Below are 22,613 nucleotides of genomic sequence, written 5' to 3'. Positions count from 1 at the left end.
AAGGCTAAAGTATAATAATATCAAAATAGTTCATATTGTTGAGCATTTACTGAACATCAGATGCTGTGCAAAGTGCTTTTCATTTCATGCATTATCTCATTTAATCCTTGAGACACATAGCATATTATCGCATTTTACACATGAGGACGTGGGGTTCTTTATAGAATTTATTTCTTTCCCTTCATATAATTTACCACAATTTATAATTATATATTTATTTGATTTATGTCAAACATTATAACTGCAATGTAAGTGAAGCCTTTTCTTGTGAGATGTGGGTGGGTCCGTTTTTCTAGTTGGTGAGGTGGGGGAGGCAGCATAGGGATCTACACCAAGTTCGACCCTGGCTCAGAGCAGTGGTAGCCTGAGCTTCACTGTCCATGGACGGAGAACTGTCTACCTCCTCTCAGTTCCCAAGTGCTGGCTCTGAATACTGACTGCATTGGAGTCTAATGGCCTCTCCCTCCCCCCACCCCCACCTCTCACCCCCGAGGAGAAAAGATGAGCTTCCTCTTCAGCAACCATTCTTCTAATACATTCAAGTCAAAGAAGAACATCCCTGAAGGATCTCATCAGTATCAAGACTTAAAACATACAGAAGCACTCTAGGAAGTGGGAATACGAGAGGAGCTTTCATATTGCCAGAGAAAGAGGACATCAGTCAATGGATGACAGTTAACAGGATGGATTTCTTCAACCAGATCAGAACTCTGCACTGAAGCAAGTTGTCTAGTCATGTCTGTAGGTTCAAGATATGAATATAATTGGGAAGATGGTACTGATATTAAGGCACCGGTATTTCTGCTCCAAAATACACCAACTATTTGGTGGCTTGAGTTCAAGATTAATTTGATCATGAAACTCTTTTTCCTTCAAAGATTGGTGTCCCATCTCCCCCAAACTTTATATCTGTGGTAAAGACTATTCTAAAGCATCCAGTCAAGGTTTATGCCCATATTTCTTTTTTGTGTGTGTGAGGAAGATCAGCCCTGAGCTAACATCTGATGCCAATCCTCCTCTTTTTTCTGAGGAAGATTGGCCCTGAGCTAACATCCATGCCCATCTTCCTCTGCTTTATATGGGACGCCACCACAGCATGGCTCAACAAGCACTGCGTCAGTGCGTGCCTGGGATCCGAACCGGTGAACCCCGGGCCGCCGCAGTGGAGCGCACACACTTAACCGCTTGTGCCACTGGGCCAGCCCCCCGTGTTTCTTAACAGCTCTTTGATTCTGTGATACAACTGCAAGAAAAGGCAATACATCCTTTAAATACTTTATTTATTTAAGAGTTCAATTTGATTGATAGGTGAGAGTTAGCACCACTTCAGGAATTCGTTGAGAAGCTTGGACTGAAAGACAGATTTCTATAACACAGTTACACTCTTGCTTCATCTACTGCTAGAGTTATTTCATTGCTAATCCATTATAGGCTTGTATTAGGGGTTGAATTGTGTCCCCCCCAAAATCATATGTTGAAGTCCTAACCCCCTCGTACATCAGAATGTGACCTTATTTGGAAATAGGGTCCTTGCAGATGTAATTAAGTTAAGATGAGGTCATTAGGGTGGGCCCTAATCCAATATGACTGGTGTCATAAAAAAGAGGAAATTTGGACATAGAGACATGCACACAGGCAGAATGCCATGTGAACATGAAGGCAGAGATCAGGGTGATACGTCTACAAGTCAAAGAGAGAGGCCCGGAACAGATCCTTCCCTCATAGCTCTCAGAAGGAACCAACCCTGCCAATACATTGATTTTGAACTTCTAGCCTCCAGAATTGTGAGACAATTCATTTCTGTTTTTCTGAGCCATCTGGTATGTGGTACTTTGTTGCCTGGCAGCCCTAGCAAACTAATACAACTAGTGATACAAACTGTTAGAAAACAGGACACAAAGACACTCATTGTCTGTGCCTACTGATAAAATTGTTTCAAAGGTAGGTTGGCTTCAAAGTAATAACTTAAGGGCGTAGCTAACTTTGGCATACTCTAACACCTGTTATTTCCACGAAGTCACATTTGATTGTAATACATGATGACTAACCTGTGGTTTGTTAGTTTAGTCATTGTTCCTTTGCTGAAGAAATTGATTGAGTCTGTTTCAGGTGACAGTATAATCAATAATGAGAATTTCTGCCACTAATTCATTAGCAAGTTTCCAAACTACATTTCCTAACAACACAATCACACAGTCAGATAGGTATTATTCCACTTCAATTTAGAAATTTAAAAAAATACATTATTAGGTTATCTTAACATTTAGAACATTTGTGTCATTTTGTATTTTATTTTCAAGTTTGTATGGCAGGGCTTTTATAGATAAGAATCTGTCTATCCATCTATCTATCTGTCTGTCTGTCTATCTATGTATGTGTGTGCGTATGTATGTATGTATGTATGTATGTATCTGTCTATCTATCTATCTGTATTACAAAACCTGTGATTGCTATTTTAATCATCATATAGCATATGTGGCATAGAAACATACAAAAGTTTTTTTCCTAAAGTTCCTTTTTATTTTTCAATCTTCATTTGAGATTTCATCAACATATAAACCTATCTAAATTGTTAGGACGGTATATGTGTTTATTTCAGAAATAATATCTTTTAAGGCTTCTAAGGATAATCTTATAGATTTTTATTTTGAAATGCTTCATTCAAATTAATTTTGACATGTGAAGATTATGGTTAAGAAAAAATAATCTTCAAAAAAATTATGACAAACATAGATCTCAAAGCCACTCTTTTCATTTATGTTCTAATGTGGGAATGCATGAACTTTATCCCCAAAACGATAACTTAAGGAAAACCACAGCAAAAATCCTTAAGGTGTACAAAATTTATAGCACAGCTAATGGTGTGGTGTGCTACCTATTCTTTAATGTGTTTATTTATAAAAGAGGAATAAGTAAAATATCTTCCTTCATTCTGCTAATATTAAAAGAATGGATTGAGGCGGGCCCCGTGGTTTAGCGGTTAAGTGCACATGCTCCGCTGCTGGGGGCCCAGGTTCGGATCGCAGGCGCGCACCGACGCACTTCTTCTCAGACCATGCTGAGGCAGCGTCCCACATACAGCAACTAGAAGGATGTGCAGCTATGACATACAACTATCTACTGGGGCTTTGTGGGAAAAATAAATAAATTAAATTAAATTAAAAAAAAAAAAGAATGGATTGAGCCCTTAAAGAGGTTTCTTCCGTTTTACCTGTTTTTGTATCAATACTCAAATTTATTTTATTTCTCTTTGGATAAAAAGGATCTTCCTCTTTAATAAGAAAACACCTATTTTTCATTTGGGTCCTAAGACTTAGTAAAGTCCAGCTGACTGTTTAGAATATATTAAGGCACAACAAGTATATTGGAAGATTTGCCAGACAGAAAAAGGTTTAAATTCACCTACATGCTATATTTCAGGGCTATGATTTTTGTAGTCACTCACTGACCTCCTTGATGGCTTTGATAAAGATTAGATTTGATAGTATTTTTGTTATTTATTTTTTATTATCCCACTAGATTATAAACAAAGTAATTGTTTAGAAAAAAAGCCCTCTTTAATAATTCAATTTTAATAAATTCTTAAATACAAACTGGATTTTAAAGAAAAAGATTTCATCTAATTTAGGCTGAACTAGATATCATTATCTGTGGAGTTAAAGAGTGGGAAAATCTCTTGTGAAAAAACAGAAAAGCCCTATGTGAAACATTCCACAATTAACGTTTAAACTAATCCAGAGTTCCCTGTCAGCGATTCTGTAGGATTACGTTGATCACCTATAAAAAAGAAAGCTAGTTTATAGAAAGTACTGCCTAGAATATTACTGCCTGTCAACTTTAAATTAAACCTTGATAGCTTTTCTTTTTTTTTAATACCAGAAGGAATTATATTTTTCAACTGGGGTTGCATTTTCATCTTCATTCCTGATATTTTTAGTATTCTCAAACAAAAGCGTCATCACTTTTCTCCATTTATTTTATTTTAAATAATAATTTAATGTTTAATTTTTTTATTTTTTTATTGCAGTAACATTGGTATATAATATTGTATAAATTTCAGTTGTACATCATTATACTTCTATTTCTGCATAGATTACGTCATGTTCACCACTCAAATACTAATTACAACCCATCACCACACACGTGCCGAATTATCCCTTTTGCCCTCCTCCCTCCCCCCTTCCCCTCTGGTAACCACCAATCCAATCTCTGTCTCTATGTGTTTGTTTGTTGTTGTTATTATCTACTACTTAATGAGGGAGAACATACGATATTTGACCTTCTCCCTCTGACTTATTTCACTTTGCATAATACCCTCAATGTCCATCCATGTTGTCACAAATGGCTGGATTTCATCATTTCTTATAGCTGAGTAGTAATCCATTGTGTATATATACCACATCTTCTTTATCCCTTCGTCCCTTGATGGGCACTTAGGTTGCTTCCAAGTCTTGGCTATTGTGAATAACGCTGCAGTGAACACAGGGGTGCATGTATCTTTACGCATTGGTGTTTTCATGTTCCTTGGATAAACGCCCAGCAGTGGAATAGCTGGATCGTATGGTAGTTCTATCCTTAATATTTTGAGGAATCTCCATATTGTTTTCCATAGTGGCCACACCAGTTTGCACTCCCACCAACAGTGTCTGAGAGTTCCCTTCTCTCCACATCCTCTCCAACACTTGTCGTTTCCTGTCTTGTTAATTATAGCCATTCTGACAGGCGTGAGGTGATATCTCATTGTAGTTTTGATTTGCATTTCCCTGATAGTTAATCATGTTGAATATCTTTTCATGTGCCTGTTGGCGATCTGTATATCTTCTTTGGAGAAATGTCTGTTCAGGTCTTTTGCCCATCTTTTAACTGGGTTGTTAGTTATTTTTGTTGTTGAGATGCATGAGTTCTTTATATATTTTGGAGATTAACCCCTTATCAGATGTATGGTTTGCAAATATCTTCTCCCAATTATTAGGTTGTCTTTTCATTTTGTCGATGGTTTCCTTTGCTGGGCAGAAGCTTTTTAGTTTGATGTAGTCCCATTTGGTTATTTTTTCTATTGTTTCTCTTGCCTGGTCAGACATGGTGCTTGAAAATATATTGCTAAGACCGATGTCGAAGAGCGTACTGCCTATGTTTTCTTCTAGAAGTTTCATAGTTTCAGGTCTTACATTCAAGTCTTTAATCCATTTTGAGTTAATTTTTGTGTATGGTGTAACGTAAGGGTCTACTTTCATTTTTTTGCATGTGGCTGTCCAGTTTTCCGAACACCATTTGTTGAAGAGACTTTCTTTTCTCCATTGTATGTTCTTGGCTCCTTTGTGGAAGATTAGCTGTCCATAGAGGTGTGGGTTTATTTCTGGGCTTTCGATTCTATTCCATTGATCTGTGTGTCTGTTTTTGTGCCAGTACCATGCTGTTTTGGTTACGATAGCTTCGTAGTATATTTTAAAATCAGGGAGTGTGATACCTCCAGCTTTGTTCTTTTTTCTCAGGATTCCTTTAGATATTCGGGGTCTTTTGTTGTTCCATATAAATTTTAGGATTCTTTGTTCTACTTATATGAAAAATGTTGTTGGAACTTTGATAGGGATTGCATTGAATCTATAGATTGCTTTAGGAAGTATGCACATAACTATGTTAATTCTTCCAATCAAAGAGCAGGAAATATCTTTCCATTTATTTGTGTCTTCTTCAATTTCTTTCTTTTTTTTAAATTTTATTTATTTATTTATTTATTTTTCCCCCCAAAGCCCCAGTAGATAGTTGTATGTCATAGTTGCACATCCTTCTAGTTGCTGTATGTGGGACATGGCCTCAGCATGGCCGGAGAAGCGGTGTGTTGGTGCGCGCCCGGGGTCCGAACCTGGGCCGCCAGCAGTGGAGTGCGCGCACTTAACCGCTAAGCCACGGGGCCGTTCAATTTCTTTTAGCAATGTTTTATAGTACAGATCTTTCACCTCTTTGGTTAAGTTTATTCCTATGTATTTTATTCTTTTTGTTGTAATTGTAAATAGGAGTGTATTCTTAATTTCTCTTTCTGCTACTTCATTGTTAGTGTATAGAAATACAACTGATTTTTGTATGTTGATTTTGTATCCTGCAACTTTACCGTATTCGTTTATTAATTCTAAAAGTTTTTTGGTGGATTCTTTAGGGTTTTCTATATATAAATTCATGTCATCTGCAAATAGTGACAGTTTCACTTCTTCCTTTCCAATTTGGATCCCTTTTATTTCTTTCTCTTGCCTGATTGCTCTGGCTAGGACTTCCAGTACTATGTTAAATAGGAGTGGTGACAGTGGGCATCCTTGTCTGGTTCCTGTTCTTAGAGGGATAGCTTTCAGTTTTTCACCATTGAGGATGATATTAGCTGTGGGTTTCTCATATATGGCCTTTATTATGTTGAGGTACTTTCCTTCTATACCCATTTTATTCAGAGTTTTTATCATAAATGGATGCTGTATCTTGTCAAATGCTTTCTCTGCATCTATTGAGATGATCATGTGATTTTTATTCTTCATTTTATTAATGTGGTGTATTACATTGATTGATTTGCAAATGCTAAACCATCCCTGCATACCTGGAATAAATCCCACTTGATCATGGTGTATAATCTTTTTAACATATTGTTGTATGCGATTTGCTGGTATTTTGTTGAGGATTTTTGCATCGATGTTCCTCAGTGGTATTGTCCTGTAATTTTCTTTTTTGTGTTGTCTTTGTCTGGTCTTGGTATCAGGGTAATGTCGGCTTTGTAAATGAGTTAGGGAGCTTCCCCCCCTCCTCAATTTTTTGGAAGAGTGTGAGAAGGATAGGTATTAAGTCTTCTTTGAATGTTTGGTAGAATTCACCAGGGAAGCCGTCTGCTCCTGGACTTTTATTTTTGGGGAGGTTTGTGATTACTGTTTCGATCTCCTTACTGGTGATTGGTCTATTCAAATTCTCTACTTCTTCTTGATCCAGTTTTGGAAGGTTGTATGATTCTAAGAATTTATCCATTTCTTCCAGATTGTTGAATTGGTTGGCATATAGCTTTTCATAGTATTCTCTTATAATCTTTTGTATTTCTGAGGTGTCTGTTGTAACCTCTCCTCTTTCATTTCTGATTTTACTTATTTGTGCCTTCTCTCTTTTTTTCTTGGTGAGTCTAGCTAAAGGTTTGTCAATTTTGTTGATCTTTTCAAAGAACCAGCTCTTGGTTTTATTAATTTTTTCTATTGTTTTTTTAGTCTGTACTTCATTTATTTCTGCTCTGATTTTTATTATTTCCCTTCTTCTACTGATTTGGGGCTTTGTTTGTTCTTCTTTTTCCAGGTCCTTTAGGTGCATTGTAAGATTGTTTATTTGAGATTTTTCTTGTTTGTTGAGATAGGCCTGTATTGCTATAAACTTCCCTCTTAGAACCGCTTTTGCTGTTTTCCATAAATTCTGGCATGTCGTATTTTCATTTTCATTTGTCTCCAGGTATTTTTTGATTTCTCCTTTGATTCTTTGTTGACCCAATCATTGTTCATTAGCATTTTGTTTAATCTCCACATATTTGTGGCTTTTCTGATTTTCTTCCTATAGTTGATTTCCAGTTTCATACTCTTGTGGTCAGAAAAGATGCTTGGTATCATTTCAGTCTTCTTAAATTTATGGAGACTTGTTTTGTGGCCTAAGATGTGATCAATCCTGGAGAACATTCCATGTGCACTTGAGAGGAATGTGTATTCTTTTGTTTTTGGATGGAATGTTCTGTATATATCTACTAGGTCCATCTGTTCTAGTGTGACATTCAAGGCCAATGTTTCCTTATTGATCTTCTGTTTGGATGATCTATCTGTTGGTGTCAGTGGAGTGTTAAAGTCCCCTACCAGTATTGTGTTACTGTCTATTTCTCCTTTTATGTCTGTTAATAATTTCCTTATATATTTAGGTGCTCCTTTGTTGGGTGCATAGATGTTTACAAGTGTTACATCCTCTTGTTGAATTGTTCCCTTGATCATTATGTAATGCCCTTCTTTGTCTCTTTTTACAGTTTTTTGTTTTAAAGTCTATTTTGTCTGATATGAGTACTACTACCCCAGCTTTCTTTTCATTGCCATTTGTGTGGAGTATCTTTTTCCATCCCTTCACTTTCAGTTTGTGAGTGTCTTATTCTAAAATATGTCTCTTGTATGCAGCATATATATGGGTCTTATTTTTTTCTCCAGTCAGCCACCCTATGCCTTTTAATTGGAGCATTTAGTCCATTGACGTTTAAGGTAGCTATTGATAAGTATGTACTTATTGCCATTTTTTAACTTTCTTTTTTTGGTGTTTTAGTAGTTCTTCTCTGTTCCTTTTTCTTGTCTTGCTCTCTTTCCTTGTGGTTTGATGGCTTTCTTTAGTATTATGTTTGGGATCCCTTCTCTTAGTTTTTTCTCTATTTATTGTAGGTTTTTGGTTTGTGATTACCATGGGGTCCATATACAGAGTTGATGGTCTCTTCAGTTTGACCTCTGTCTGAAAGCTCTACTCTTTAACTCCACTCCTCCCACATTTTATGTTTTTGATATCATATCTAACTTCTTTTTTGTGCATTTGTATCCATTACCCTCTAATCATGGAAATAGATAATATTTCCTATTTGTGGTCTTCTCTTTTCCCCTTAAATAAGTCCCTTTATCATTTCTTGTAGTACTGGTTTCTTGGTGACAAACTCTTAATTTTTGCTTGTCTGGGAAACTTTTTATCTCTCCTTCCATTTTGAATGATAACCTTGCTGGGTAGAGTATTCTTGGCTGTAGCTTTTTTCCTTTCAGCACTTTAAATATATCATGCCACTCTCTTCTAGCCTGTAAGGTTTCTGCTGAGAAGTCAGCTGATAGCCTTATGGGGCTTCCTTTGTATGTAACTTGTCTTTCTCTTGCAGCTTTTAGGATTCTCTGTTTATCTTTAATTCTGGACATTTTAATTATGATGTGTCTTGGTGTGGGCCTCTTTGGGTTTATCTTGTTTGGTGCTCTCTCTGCTTCCTGTACCTGGATGTCTGTTTCCTTCCTTAGGTTAGGGAACTTTTCATCTATTATTTCTTCAAATAGATTCTCTGCCCGTTTGTCTCGCTCTTCTCCTTCTGGGACACCTATAACACGGATGTTAGTGCACTTGATGTTGTCCCACAGGTGCCTTAGGCTGTCCTCACTCTTTTTAATTCTTTTTTCTTTTACCTCTTCAGCTTGGATGATTTCCTCTAGTCTTTCGTCAAGCTTGCAGATCCGTTCTTCTGTGTCCTCTACTCTGCTTTTGAGTCCCTCTAGTGAATTTTTCATTTCCAGTATTGTATTCTTCATTTCTGATCGGTTCTTTTTTATATCTTCCATTTCTTTGTTGACATTCTCACTGAGTTCATCCATTCTTCTCCCAAGATCAGTGAAGCATCCTTAACACTCTTTGTTTAAATCTCTGTCATGGAGGTTGCTCATTTCTGTTTCACTTAGTTCCTTTTCTGGGGTTTTGTCCTGTTCCCTTACTTGGAATGTATTCCTTCGCCTCCTCATTTTGCCTCTTTCCCTGTGCTTGTGTCTATGTATTAAATAGGTCAGCTACGTCTCCTGCTCTTGGAGAGGTGACCTTATATAAGTGATACCTTATGAGGCCTGCAGTGTGCTTCCCTCAGTTCTGAATCTTCCAGGGGTGACCCCTATGTGGGCTACGTGTGTCCTTCTGTTGTGGCCTGTTTGCTCTCCCTGTAGGCACCCAGGGAGGCCGAGTTATGCTCCTGGCCAGCTGTTGTAATGCTCAGCTGCTTGTAGTTGTTGTGAGTCCTTCTGTCTCTTTGTCAGGTTTGGGGAGCCCCAGCACAGTTGGCTGCAAGTTGTAATAGCACATTTGTGTTGCAGTATTTCTTTTAAGTGAGTAGGCCCCCAGCGTGGCAGGTTGTTAGGCTCAGGGGCTTACAATTGCTATAAGCCTCCAGCCTTTAGGTCTCTTGTCAGCTCTCTCAGGATTGCAGCTGGGTGGGGCTGCCCTCAGGCATGGGAGCACCCAATTGTTTCAGCCTTTGGAAGGTGGGGCAAACCCCCATGTGGGTCTTTGAGAAGCACAAGTCTTCTGCATCTGACAAGCCCTGCCACCCACACGTCCACACACACAGTCAACACAGTCCTGTACCGTGTGCACACCCCAACCTCCTGAAGTGGACCCAGTCTCTCCACGGGGGGAGCCCCACACACTCCACCACTGCCCCACATTCTCCACCCGCTCCTTGCACACTCCCTGCCCCACTGAAGTGGGCCCAGTGGCCAGGCTGCAGAGAATCCAGTCACCAATCAATGCAGGCCCACAAGTTGCCTGAAGGCTTGCTGTTGGGTGGGGCCAGTCCCTAGGGTGGGCTGCCTGCCCTGGCTGAGCTGGATTAAATAAGTGCTCTAGTGGTTGGGGCAGACCCTGGGCTAGCAGGCCCCAGGCAGAACTCCAATGGCATCTGCCAGTGTCTGTGTCAGCACGCCCACACCAGGCCACAACAATGGCCGCCGCCAATGTCCCTGTCCCTAGAAAGGTCTCACCTCTCACTGAGGTGCACTCAGAGCCTATCAGGTGAGTCTCTTTTCACCAAAGCACTGTGCACCTTTCTGGTGATTTTAGGTTGCTTTCTGAAACGGGTGAGTTTGCGTGTGGGCCCTTCAATAGCCAGTTTTAATTTCTTTGTGCAGCAACTTTTCTGGGGGTACTCCCCAATGTTTTAGTAGCAGGCAAAGTCAGATATTATGCCACTCGCCTTGATTGTGCTGGGTCCACAAAATGCCTACAGTGGGAGCACTCCACGGCTCAGGGCCCCACTCCTCGAGGGAGGGCTGCGTACCTGTGGGCTGCTCCCGGCGGCCATGAAGCACTGAGGCTTGTGAAGGCGGTGTTTTTTCTCTCCAGAAGGGAGTTTCTGCCTCTTCCACCTCAATTAGGATAGTCCTTTGTTGCAGGAGGTCCTCTTATCCAGTTTTCAGTTCTGTCTCAGGGGTAATTTTTCCATGAGTAGTTGTAAATTGGCTGTGTCCGTCGGAGGAGGTGAGTTCAGAGTCTGCCTACGCCGCCATCTTGACTTCTCTCCTCTCACTTTTCTCCCTTTACTTTCAGCAATAGAAATCCTCCCTCTCCTCATGACTAAGTTTTAAACCAAAGATCTTCATATCCCAAAGATAGATTACTAATTAGACATAAATCAAAGTTTATTGGTAACTTGAGATTGAGAACGTCATTTATGATTTTTAATAAGTACATTATCACCAGGTGCACCTAAACACTAACATTAACATTATTTGTTTACATCCAAGGCCAGAGAGTCAAGGGTAGGAAGAAAACTGGAAGGGGACAGAATGCAAGATGTCATCTTCCTGACTTGGCTAAAGAGGCAAACTTGGATGAGTCACAAGGAATCAGTGTGTCTTTGACTTCTCTCTCACTTTTCACTTATCTTCCAGGGCCTTCTCCCTGGTACCAGGGTCTTCCCTGAGTCAGTGTTCCCTGTTCCACAATCCACCCTCCCCTCCCCCTGCCAAGTCAGATTACCTCTGTTCTCAGTGTCTGTGATCTGTGCTCTTTGTACCTGATCACAGTCATGAGGTGGAGAGTGCTTGCTACATTGTGCGGTTAGTCTTATGGTGCTTTAATCTTCAGGGTTTAAAAAAAAAAACAGAAAAACTTTGGGACAATGATGCTGTCCTAGATTTTTGTTTAAATATTGAAAAGTCCTTGTGCTATACTGTTTGTATTGGCAGCCAAATGTATCTTATTCTTCTTCAGATTGTGAATAAATCTGGTGATTTTAAGGGGCTGCTAGTTAACAAAGTATTTCATCTTAGACTTGTAGAGTCTTAGCTCAGGTCATTGCTTAGTTACTCCAGAAATGCAAATCTGCATTCACCATAACTTTGATGACAACAAAGGGAAAGTTTTCCTACTATTGCAGAGGTCACAGGAACAATTCTAGTGGTGATTTTAAGTTTTCCAAACATGGCTGAGTTTTCCTTATTATTCTGTTGGCCTCCTCTCTGAGGAGTGAGATTAAACCAGAAGTGGAGCTTCTTACACATAACATTGAAGCCAGGTACCTGAGATTACTGTAGATATTCAATAAGAACATGAGTGCCTTTTGACCTTGTTATGAATCTTGTCAATTTGCTGTTTTCTTGTTTAACTTGAGGGGCAACTCAGGTCTCGAGGATTTGTGAGCTTGTTTGGCAGAAGAAAGAGAATGCCTTCAGTGAGGTTGCAATCACCGGATGGCTGGCCCTCCACTGCCTTTGATGCCCAGAAGTCATGTTGCCCAGGGTCTTACTGGGAGTGACCCCTTTGTTTCTCCAAAGCTCCTCCTGCCAAGCCCATTAGCTCTATAAAACCCCCTCCTTTCTGCTCTTGGGGAGGCGGATTTGAGTGAACCTATGCTCCCACCTTCTCATCTTGGCCAACTCGAGTGGGGCCTTTCTCAACCTCTGAGCACTGATGTCTCAGTGATTGCTTGCTGTGCACAGGGTACACAAATTTGAGATTAAGAGGTTCAGTATCAACATCACTACCTTGTAAGCGAAGACAAATTAGGCCCAAAGTCCTAGAAATTTGTTTCTAAGTAGACTCAGTCATGGTGCTGGTGCTACCCCTGCCTGTCAGTGTAGAACCCTAGCCCAAGAACGCCTGGACACTGTTAAATTAATTAAACAAGGAGGCCAATAGACTGAGGTGGCTCTATTGCCAGGGTGGCCTACAGAAGCAAACTAAAATCTAAGCCAGTAAATGCCTCCAGGTTACGAAATCAAAACCTAAGGATAGGGCCGGCCCCGTGGCTTAGTGGTTAAGTGCGCGCGCTCTGCTACTGGCGGCCCAGGTTCGGATCCCGGGTGCGCACTGACGCACCGCTTCTCTGGCCATGCTGAGGCCGCGTCCCACATACAGCAACTAGAAGGATGTGCAACTATGACATACAACTATCTACTGGGGCTTTGGGGGACAAAAAGGAGGAGGATTGGCAATAGATGTAGCTCAGAGCCAGTCTTCCTCAGCAAAAAGAGGAGGATTAGCACAGATGTTAGCTCAGGGCTGATCTTCCTCAAAAAAAAAAAAAAAAACCTAAGGATAACCAATCACTAACAGACAACTAGGCTTTAGCTATAGACAATAAAATAATATCCTTTCTTTGCTTCTGCACTTTCTCTATATAAGTCTTCCCCTGGCTCCTGTTGGCAGAGCGCTCCTAACCACTTCCAGTTTGGTGCTGCTCAATTCAAGTTGATAGTTGCTAAAATAAACTCTTAAAGTTTTTAATATGCCTCAGTTTATCTTTTAACAACACCAAACACTGAGCACCTTCAGACAGGGACATTATTTCCTCCTGAACATTCAGTTAAATGAAAGGATTTGATTTTTGCTACTGTAGAATTCTGGCAAAAAGGGAAGCTAATCATCTTATGTTTTCAATCTTTCTATGTTTTGCATTATATTTCGATATACCAGGCTGTAGAAGGCCTTCAATAGTAATAGGGATATTACATGTGATAGCAGTAATTTTATTGAAACAACTGCATTGAAATTCACTTGGGTTTTTTCTCATTATCAGATTCTATTCCAAACAAGTATTCTATAAATCCAAATGAATTACCAGTATGCTATACACTTGTTAAAGAATAACATCACATATTTGTTTTACATCAGAAATGATTGGCATAAGGAAGCTTTGTTTGCTATCTAAAATATTTGTAAATGTTCTTTACATAAAAATTTAGATTTTTAAACCTTTAGTGGCTTAGTCTATTTTTCTAAGTTAACTTTACTTTTAAAAAAGTGTTTGGTATCTACTTTTGTAACTTCATGAGAATAAAATACATTATAAGAAAAAACATTGTAATATATGCTTGTTGAGAATAGTGACTATTACTGTTTTGCCAATCTCTGTGCTCAGCACATAACAATAAATATTTGTTGAATGAAGGAATGAGGCTCAGAGAATAAATTAATTTGCCCATGGTCACTGTTGTAGGGGAGGAAGACAATTCCTCTACCCTCTAGGTCCTTCTGGCTGGTCTAAGAATTAAACTGACATGAGACAGATTAACAGGAGAAAAATCAAACAAAGCTTATAACATGTATACATGGGAGAGACCCAGGAAAGCTGAGTAACTCAGCCAGAATAGCCAAAGCCGCCACCTTAAATACCACCTTTAGGGCCGGCCCTGTGGCTTAGCGGTTAAGTGCGTGCGCTCTGCTGCTGGCGACCCGGGTTCGGATCCCGGGTGCGCACTGACACACCGCTTCTCCGGCCATGCTGAGGCTGTGTCCCACATACAGCAACTAGGAGGATGTGCAACCATGACATACAACTATCTACTGGGGCTTTGGGGGAAAAATAAATAAATAAATAAATAAAATAAATATAAATAAATAAATAAATAAATACCACCTTTGGCTAAAGACAAAGGATGATGTTGGTGGTAGTGGTTTGTGGCTTCAAAGGGGAGGAAGGCAATTCACACGGAAATTGTAAACACGCGTTTGTTAAACAAGTGTTTTCTGGGCCCTCTATAGACAATGGGACCCATTTTACATTACACTACAGTTATCTGATGGTATTAGCTCCTTCCTAGAACAGGCTTTCTATCTTTAATTTGCTTAGGCAGTTAGGGGGAAGGTGAAAGTTTCTTTCAGTCTTTTTTTCTTAAAAATCATCAAGTCAAAGAGACACATTTGGGGTGGCCAATTCTGATCCCCCACACTGTAAAGGGAGAAGAATTTGTCACCCCAAAATATGCCTCTGGCATAAGTATTATTTTGGACTGATTATTTTTGAGAAGCTGCAGACACAAGAGAAACTCGGAAAACAGAGTAGAAGTTATCCTTTTGTGAGGGACATTTATGTTTGTAAGGGAAATCTCCACTTGTAAGGTGTCTCCCTCTCTGTACCAGGAAGAGGAGGATGACTAAATCTTTAGAAACTCTTATCAATGGAGAAGGCAACGACTTAAATCTGCATAACAACCTTACCCTTGTTTACTGTGCTTTTCCTGGTAACTTCATAAACTGTCCCCCCCCCCCCCGCCGCCCCCAGCATCTTCCTTTGTCTTTAGCTGCAGATGGGATTTAAGGTGCTGGTATTTGGGCCCTTCAGGAAGTTACTCAGTTTTCCTGGGTATCTCCCACGTATGTGTGAGGCATACATGTTATTGAACTTCTGTTTGTTTTTCTCCTGTTAATGTCTTTTATTACAGGGAGGTCTCAGCCAACAACCTAGAAGGGTAGACGGAAAATTATTTTTCCTCCCCTACATCACTCAGCTTTGGGAAACTCTGCTTTGAGAACCATTTACTTTTGGATTCTTGCTTTATACCACCTTGGGTCTGCTAAATACATGGAGCTGGAGCAGCCGTCTTTTATTTATAAGGAGTCAAATGCAGAAAAAGTCAAAGGAGCACAGGATGCTGGTTCTGAAACTGTCAAGTTTCTGGATCAAGGTCAGCAGCCATATACATTCATACTTACTGTTATGAAAGAAAAATAAACCATCTTTGTTCAAGCCTCATAAAACAGGTTTTATGTTACTTGTAGCTTAAAGTACTCCTGATGGACTCTCCTTTCCCCATGAGAGCAACAGCCTTTGTTTAGTTGCTCGTATAGAGAGGAATATGGAATACTGCTTTTGAACAGCCATACATTAGAGGTCCTGTGTGGTCAGGAAAAGAAATTCTGTTTCATACGGCAGTTGAGGAACCAGAGCTCTTTGCTCTATGTGCTTCTAAGATTGGGAGGCAGGGAGGGAGGAAGGGACAGGGATCTTTTAGATCAAAGTTTAGGATTCAGCTCTAAAGACTGTGAGACTTGGAACTCCTAGGTCTATTCTAAAATCTTTTAATGTGGCGCTAGATTGGCAAAGTGTTTACTCAACACGGAAGCCCTGAGGAGTACGGAGGAAAAGAAATCTGAGGGAGGTAAATATAAGGGGATGTGGAATTTACCTGGAGATGAGGAGTTTACTTTCAGGTTGAGTGACTTGAGTGGCGTGGGGGCCAACTGGGGTTGAGACAATGAGGAGTGATGTCATGACGAGAGTCAGACACAGGAATGAGAGCGAGGGGTTAGCCAGACAAGCAGGTTTCCTGTGGCGCCTAAGACCCAGGACGCCTTCTTAGTTGTCTGCATATGTGAGGTATACCTACGTGCATATGCGCAGTACATGGAGGACTGACTGCACCTGGGACTGCTACAGATTCTCAAAGAGATCCGGGTCCCAAAAAGTGGTGGAGACCCCTCCTGATTGGGTCAACCTGACAGACTTCAGAGAGCAGGTGAGCAGTCATTTCAACCACAAGGTGATGCTGCACAGACATTGTCTAACATTTGAAAAAACAAGGCTCAATTATGGAACCAACACCAGTCACAGATGACTGTAACCTTTGCTATACATGTTTCAGATTCCTACCCTGCTGTTCTACTTGTGTCACTTGACACAAGAAAGGTAAACATGTTACTAGATACTGGTTGTGATTGCTCCTGCCTCCTGTTTTAAGCAGAATTGGGGTGTTCAGGGCCCCCTCCTCCATTTCTATGGTTAACGGAGTACTGGTTCTATTGCACCGGCAGAACTCACATGGACTCAGAGAGCCACAGGTTGAGAGAAGACTTTCAAGGCAATCTCCTGTTTTCCAGATGAATAAACCGAGGCCCAGAGTTGTTATGAGGCTAATTTGAGTGGGCTCCAACAATACGCCACTCTGCGATGCCGTGCCTGTATCCCATTCTACCTCTCCCAGCAGGAAAGCATCCCTATTCAGTGTTTTCTAAAAGACCCTATAGGGTTGCACCAACCGATGGTTGTAGGAAGCTTTAGTGCCATGTGGGATTGTCAGTACTCCACGTCAGTGCAAGTGACCCCCTTGGGAGGCAGCAATGACGGAAATCAGTCAATTAGCTGAAAGAAGGTGGATTGACAATGCAGTCATTTGGAAAACCATTTAATTTCACTTGCTGCCAACTTCAGATAAGACGCATATGCACAATTACCTAAGACAGGAGTACCGCTTAATATTTTTTCCAAGTGTTTAAATACTGCCACTTATTGGTGATTACCTCGTTGCATATTTGTAAGAAAACATACAACGAAATATATTACTGGGATATTAAGCAGCATTTTGTTATAAGAGATTTTAAATGTTTCATCTTTTCGTTTATCAATTATGTTATTTTTCTTCAGTTTTCAAATATGATTAATTAAAACAATAATAGATTTGTGACCATTGTTTTTATTAATAGCAAAATTATTAAAGTACTGAGTGGAAATGATTTCCCACAATAAATTATTATTTAACTAATTAAATAATTCCCCGTATTACACTAGGAGAGAAAAAGAGAGGTAGAATATAACTTTGAGGTTTTTAACAAGAGCAGCTCAGAGGATGAGTTCATATAATTAGAAATACCATAATAGTGATGGAAGATTATTTGTAAAAAGGACGGTAGTAATTTCCTCCCACTGTCCATGCCCTGGAGCATTTCCCTCCCATTCTGCCTCTGTGCTTCCCCATGTGACTTGCATTGGTTAATGAGACAATAGCAGATATGACGTAAACAGAGACTTGAAAAGCACTTGCCCTCTTTTGTTGCTTTAGGGAACCCTATAAACACCACCACTGAACAAGCCCAGGCTGGCTTGCTGGATGATGAAGGACACATGGCTAAGTCATCCCCTGCCTCACATGACATAGAGTCAACAACCAGACATGTGAATGAGGTCATCTGGGACCAACCAAAGAAAGTGAATTTTAAGCTAAGATCTGAAGGATGATAGGAGTTAGGTAGCAAAGTCTCTCTGTCAACCAGTGCCCGATATCAAGCCAGGAATTGCCTCTCAAATGGGGTATACTGGTGTCAAGCAAGTAGCAGAGACCCTCCTCAGGGGATAAGAGTTATAATTCCAGTACTAAAAGGTTCTGGATAGATAACCTTTGATCAAGAGGTCACCTGGCACAAAGTGATGTTTGCAATATTCCTGTGATAAACTGTATTCAAGATTTGAATATGTAGTAAAATGAAATTTAAAATGTATGTATAGGGCCGGCCCCGTGGCTTAGCGGTTAAGTGCACACGCTCCGCTACTGGCGGCCCGGGTTTGGATCCCGGGCGCACACCAACGCACCGCTTCTCCGGCCATGCTGAGGCCACGTCCCGCATACAGCAACTAGAAGGATGTGCAACTATGACATACAACTATCTACTGGGGCTTTGGGGAAAAAAAAGGAGGAGGATTGGCAAAAGATGTTAGCTCAGAGCCGGTCTTCCTCAGCAAAAAGAGGAGGATTAGCATGGATGTTAGCTCAGGGCTGATCTTCCTCACAAAAAATAAATAAATAAATAAATAAAAATAAATAAATAAAATGTATGTATAAAATAGTCCAAAATTAACTTAAAATTGAGATACTATATTTATTCTTTAATAATAATATCATGCTATAAAGAATTAAATTTTAATTATTCATGAATCTGAATAATTCTTTTATCACAAGAGCATGCAAATGTCTATAAGACAGGAGCATTCTTAAAATTAGGGCCAGATGATAGCTTCAGTGTTACCAATTAGGTAGTTCCAAGTTTCTTTTAACTCTTAAAATCTTGGAATAGAACCTCGAGTGAAGGAGTCCTATGTTTGGCAATGTCTTAACACATTTCTTTATATCTCAAGAGACCTAGTTACTGCTACAGATGTGAATAATTCTAAACAGCAATACGTGATTTACTTAGCTTCCATACTTGTACACTGGGAAAGGGAAGAGAAACTGACAATGTGGAATCATTTTAACATCATTAACTGTTGACTCTTTTAGTAAAAGTTACATATGGCCTGAGATATACATGGAACACAAGAACAATAAGAAAAATGCCCATATCTCACTCCACTTAATCACCACATGCATAACAAATACTTTAAATTTTATTTCATAAAATCACCATTTCGCACTGTCTTTCACTCTCTTTTAAATCCTCACTCCATTTTAAATCCCTGCTGTTAGCTCCATGGTTGGGATCTGTCAGATTAACAACTTTATAATCTCAGAAGGGATTGTGATTAATTTTGGTAATTTGTATAATAGATTTCCACCATCTTTATTTCTTCTCCCCTACATTTAATTCAGTTAGGCCATAAAGCTTCTGAAGGCTATGTTTTCTATTTCTTATTTTGGTCTCTTCAGCACTTAATACAGTGATTTGTATTCAGTAGGGGCTTCATAAATGATTATTGAGATTTATGCCTTAATCCTAGTGATGTGTCTACATCCCTTCTTTTCCCTGACTTCCTCTTAGTTCTCAGTAAGTTTTGGAGAAGAATGTGACTAATACATGCCCAGAATCTGCGAGGGGGTTTGAGTAGGAGTGCTTTAGTTTCTATGCATTTTGTCCCCATTTTTTACTGGCTGTAATTCCATGACTAGCAGATACTCCCTTAGAGATCCAGGGCATATACTTTCTCCTTGCCATTTCTCACATTCTTTCTGTGAATCCCCATCCCTTCCTATGCACGAGGGCCAGTATTGACTAACTGTGTAGCCTTGTCTGAGTCAATTTTGCAAATGGTAAGGAATTTTTTGCTACAGTGACTGGTATAAATCAATTCAGAAGGTTTCATATGCACATTCAAAACTGTGTCCAAATAATCATTGGAAAGGGTTAGCAAGGAGGGAGGCAAGCCTAGAAGAGATGAAATGAACTTCAATTTTTCATTTCCCTCTTCATTCATTTCATAAATATATTTTTTAAATTTCGCTTGAGACTTCTGCTATCACTGGATTATTTGGAAATGTGGTATTTAATTTCCAAATGTTTGCAGATTTTCCTGTTAACTTTCTGTTAATGATTTCTAGTTTAATTCTATTACAATCACAGATTTCAATTCTTTTAAATTTGTTAATGTTTTATTTATGACCCAGGATATGGTCTATATTAGTTAATATTCCTTGTGTGCTTGAAAAGAATGTGTATTCTGTTGCTTTTGAGTAGAATGTTCTATAGATGTCAGGTGGATCCTATTGGTTGATGGTATTGTTCAATTCTTTTATATCCTTCCTGATTTTTTAATCTAGTGGTTCTGTCACTGACTAGGTGCCTCGAGAAACTCAAAGGTGGGTTAGGAAGCAATTAAGTATTTTTCCAAGTTGTTTCTTTTCCTTTTGTATGTTAAGGAGATATAACCACCAGCCATCCTGAAACTGACCAAGCCTCACCACAAGAGCTATGCCCATGACCTTTGCCTTATCTTTTTTTTTTTTTTAATTTTTATTTATTGATTGATTTCCCCCCCAAAGCCCGAGTAGATAGTTGTATGTCATAGCTGCACATCCTTCTAGTTGCTGCATGTGGGATGTGGCCTCAGCATGGTCGGAGAAGTGGTGCGTCGGTGCACGCCCGGGATCTGAACCCGGGCCACCAGCAGCAGAGCTGGCGCACTTAACCACTAAGCCACGGGGCCGGCCGACCTTTGCCTTATCTTTAATGCAAAGATCTCTCCAGGAGGAGCTTAGGCCTCATTATGTGGAAGCATGTTCTCCAACTGAGCCTGTGCAAGTGAATACCCGCCTCTCCCTTTTGAATATTCATTCCCCAACCAAAGTAAAAGTACCTGCTTTCCTTTGTTCAGGGATACCATGACTTTGGAAATGATTCCTCATGGCATCCCAATTGCTGCAAATACACTTTACTGTGTGAGACAACTTCCACTAGTGTAGAGTCTTATTTAACTCACCAGGAGGCGAGCCCACTTGGTTTGGTAACAGTTCTATCAATTATTGAAAGAGAGGTGTTGAAATCCTTAACAATAATTGTGAATTTGTCTATTTCTCTTTCATTATATTAGTCTTTGTTTTGTGTATTTTGCAGCTGTGTTGGTTGGGCCATAAATATATGTCGGATTGCTATATGTTCTTGGTAGACTGATCCTTTTATCATTGTACAATTTCTCACTTCATTGCTGGTGATTTTCTTTCCTCTGAAGTCTACTTTATCTGATATTAGCATAGTCACTCCTGCTTTCTTTTGATTAGTGTTTGTATGGTATATCATTTTGCATCCTTTATTTATTTTTTTATTTTTTAATTTTTTTTTGGCTGGGAAAGATTAGCCCTGAGCTAACGCTAACTTCTGTTGCCAAAATCTTCCTCGTTTTTTTTTTTTTTTTTCGCTTGAGGAAGATTACCCCTGAGCTCCGTGCCCAGGATCCGAACCTGTGAACCTGGGCTGCCAAAGCAGAACATGCTAAACTTAATCACTACACCAAGGGGCCAGCCCCTGCATCTTTTATTTTTAACCTACCTATATCATTATATTTGAAGTGAATTTCTTGTAGGCAGCATGTATTTGGGTTTGGGGAAGTTTTAATTATTACTTCTACTCTGCTCATACTTCCTGTTCATAATCTTTCTCTCTCCTGTTTTGCCATTGTACTTTATTTGTACTTATGGTACAGCAGTTATTACACTTTGTCTTATGTATGTATTTGAATGTGATTACAGAAATAGACCCTTACATCTTTGAATCCTGCACATAGAAGACAGGTGAATTTTGGCGACTTGAATTCGGTATAGTACTACTTTTAAATGAACTATGTTCTGTTACCTTTTAATGGTAAATTTCCAGTTTAAACTCCATGAAAGAAATGAGATTTTACATTTTGAATAATCTCATCCTTAGTTTACTTAAGGAAGGCGTATTGATGTTTGGTTGCTATACATAAAAATGCTCATGTAATAGATTTAAAACTTTAATTCTGTCGAAAGGAAATCTTATATCAGAGAGTCATTCTAGAAATCCGAACCCTGGGAAATCTATGCTTAAAAAAATACAAACTAGTGGGGCTGGCCTGGTGGTGCAGCGGTTAAGTGCACGCACTCCACTTCGGTGGCCCGGGGTTTGCAGGTTCGGGTCCCGGGCACACACCAACACACTGCTTGTCAAGCCATGCCGTGGCGGTGTCCCACATAAAGTAGAGGAAGTTGGGCACGGATGTTAGCCCAGGGCCAGTCTTCCTCAGCAAAAAGAGGAGGATTGGCATTGGATGTTAGCTCAGGGCTGATCTTCTTCACACACACACACAAAAATACAAACTAGAGTATATTTGACATGAAAACTCCTTGAGTGAATTAATGTAAGATTATTAGATGATAAAGAACTGTGGTTGGGGGGGTGTGGGAAGAAACAAGTGAAAACTACTTTCATTGCAGATCCCTGCCCATCCTCTGCAACAAATCAAATATTGTTATTCCCTAATTGAACGTTAATGCTAACATTGTCCCTCACATACTAATAATGGCAAAATACAGGGATTTCTGGTGTCTCACGAACAAAATAATAGCCTCATTGACCAGAATTAATAATTTTCATGAAAATGTTTTAGCAACATGTAGACTGTGGCTACATCAGGAAACGTTTTACTTTTAGTTCAAGTTATAAACTCAAATGCCCACCTGGGTCAGGGAGGTCATTTAAAAATGGGTCAAGGGTTTGCTAAGGAATGATGAGGAATGTGGTAAAGTAGCAAATGCATGCCCCATATAAAGGCATTCAATTTAAAACATTTTAGGGGCCGGCCCCGTGGCTTAGCGGTTAAGTGCACGGGCTCCGCTGCTAGC

At 39.7% G+C, this 22,613-nt stretch overlaps 1 pseudogene; it reads left to right on the top strand.

Annotated features, from left to right (window-relative positions):
• Nucleotides 1-501: 501 nt before the first annotated feature.
• On the top strand, nucleotides 502-1,372 carry LOC101405144 (MOB kinase activator 1A pseudogene; annotated as a pseudogene).
• Nucleotides 1,373-22,613: the final 21,241 nt, after the last annotated feature.

Source organism: Ceratotherium simum, chromosome X, assembly GCF_057802395.1.
Source record: "Ceratotherium simum simum isolate JZ-2026a chromosome X, ASM5780239v1, whole genome shotgun sequence".
Classification (NCBI taxonomy): Eukaryota; Metazoa; Chordata; class Mammalia; order Perissodactyla; family Rhinocerotidae; genus Ceratotherium; species Ceratotherium simum.
Note: the sequence above shows the minus strand (reverse complement) of the source record. Positions and strands in the feature narration are given on the sequence as shown.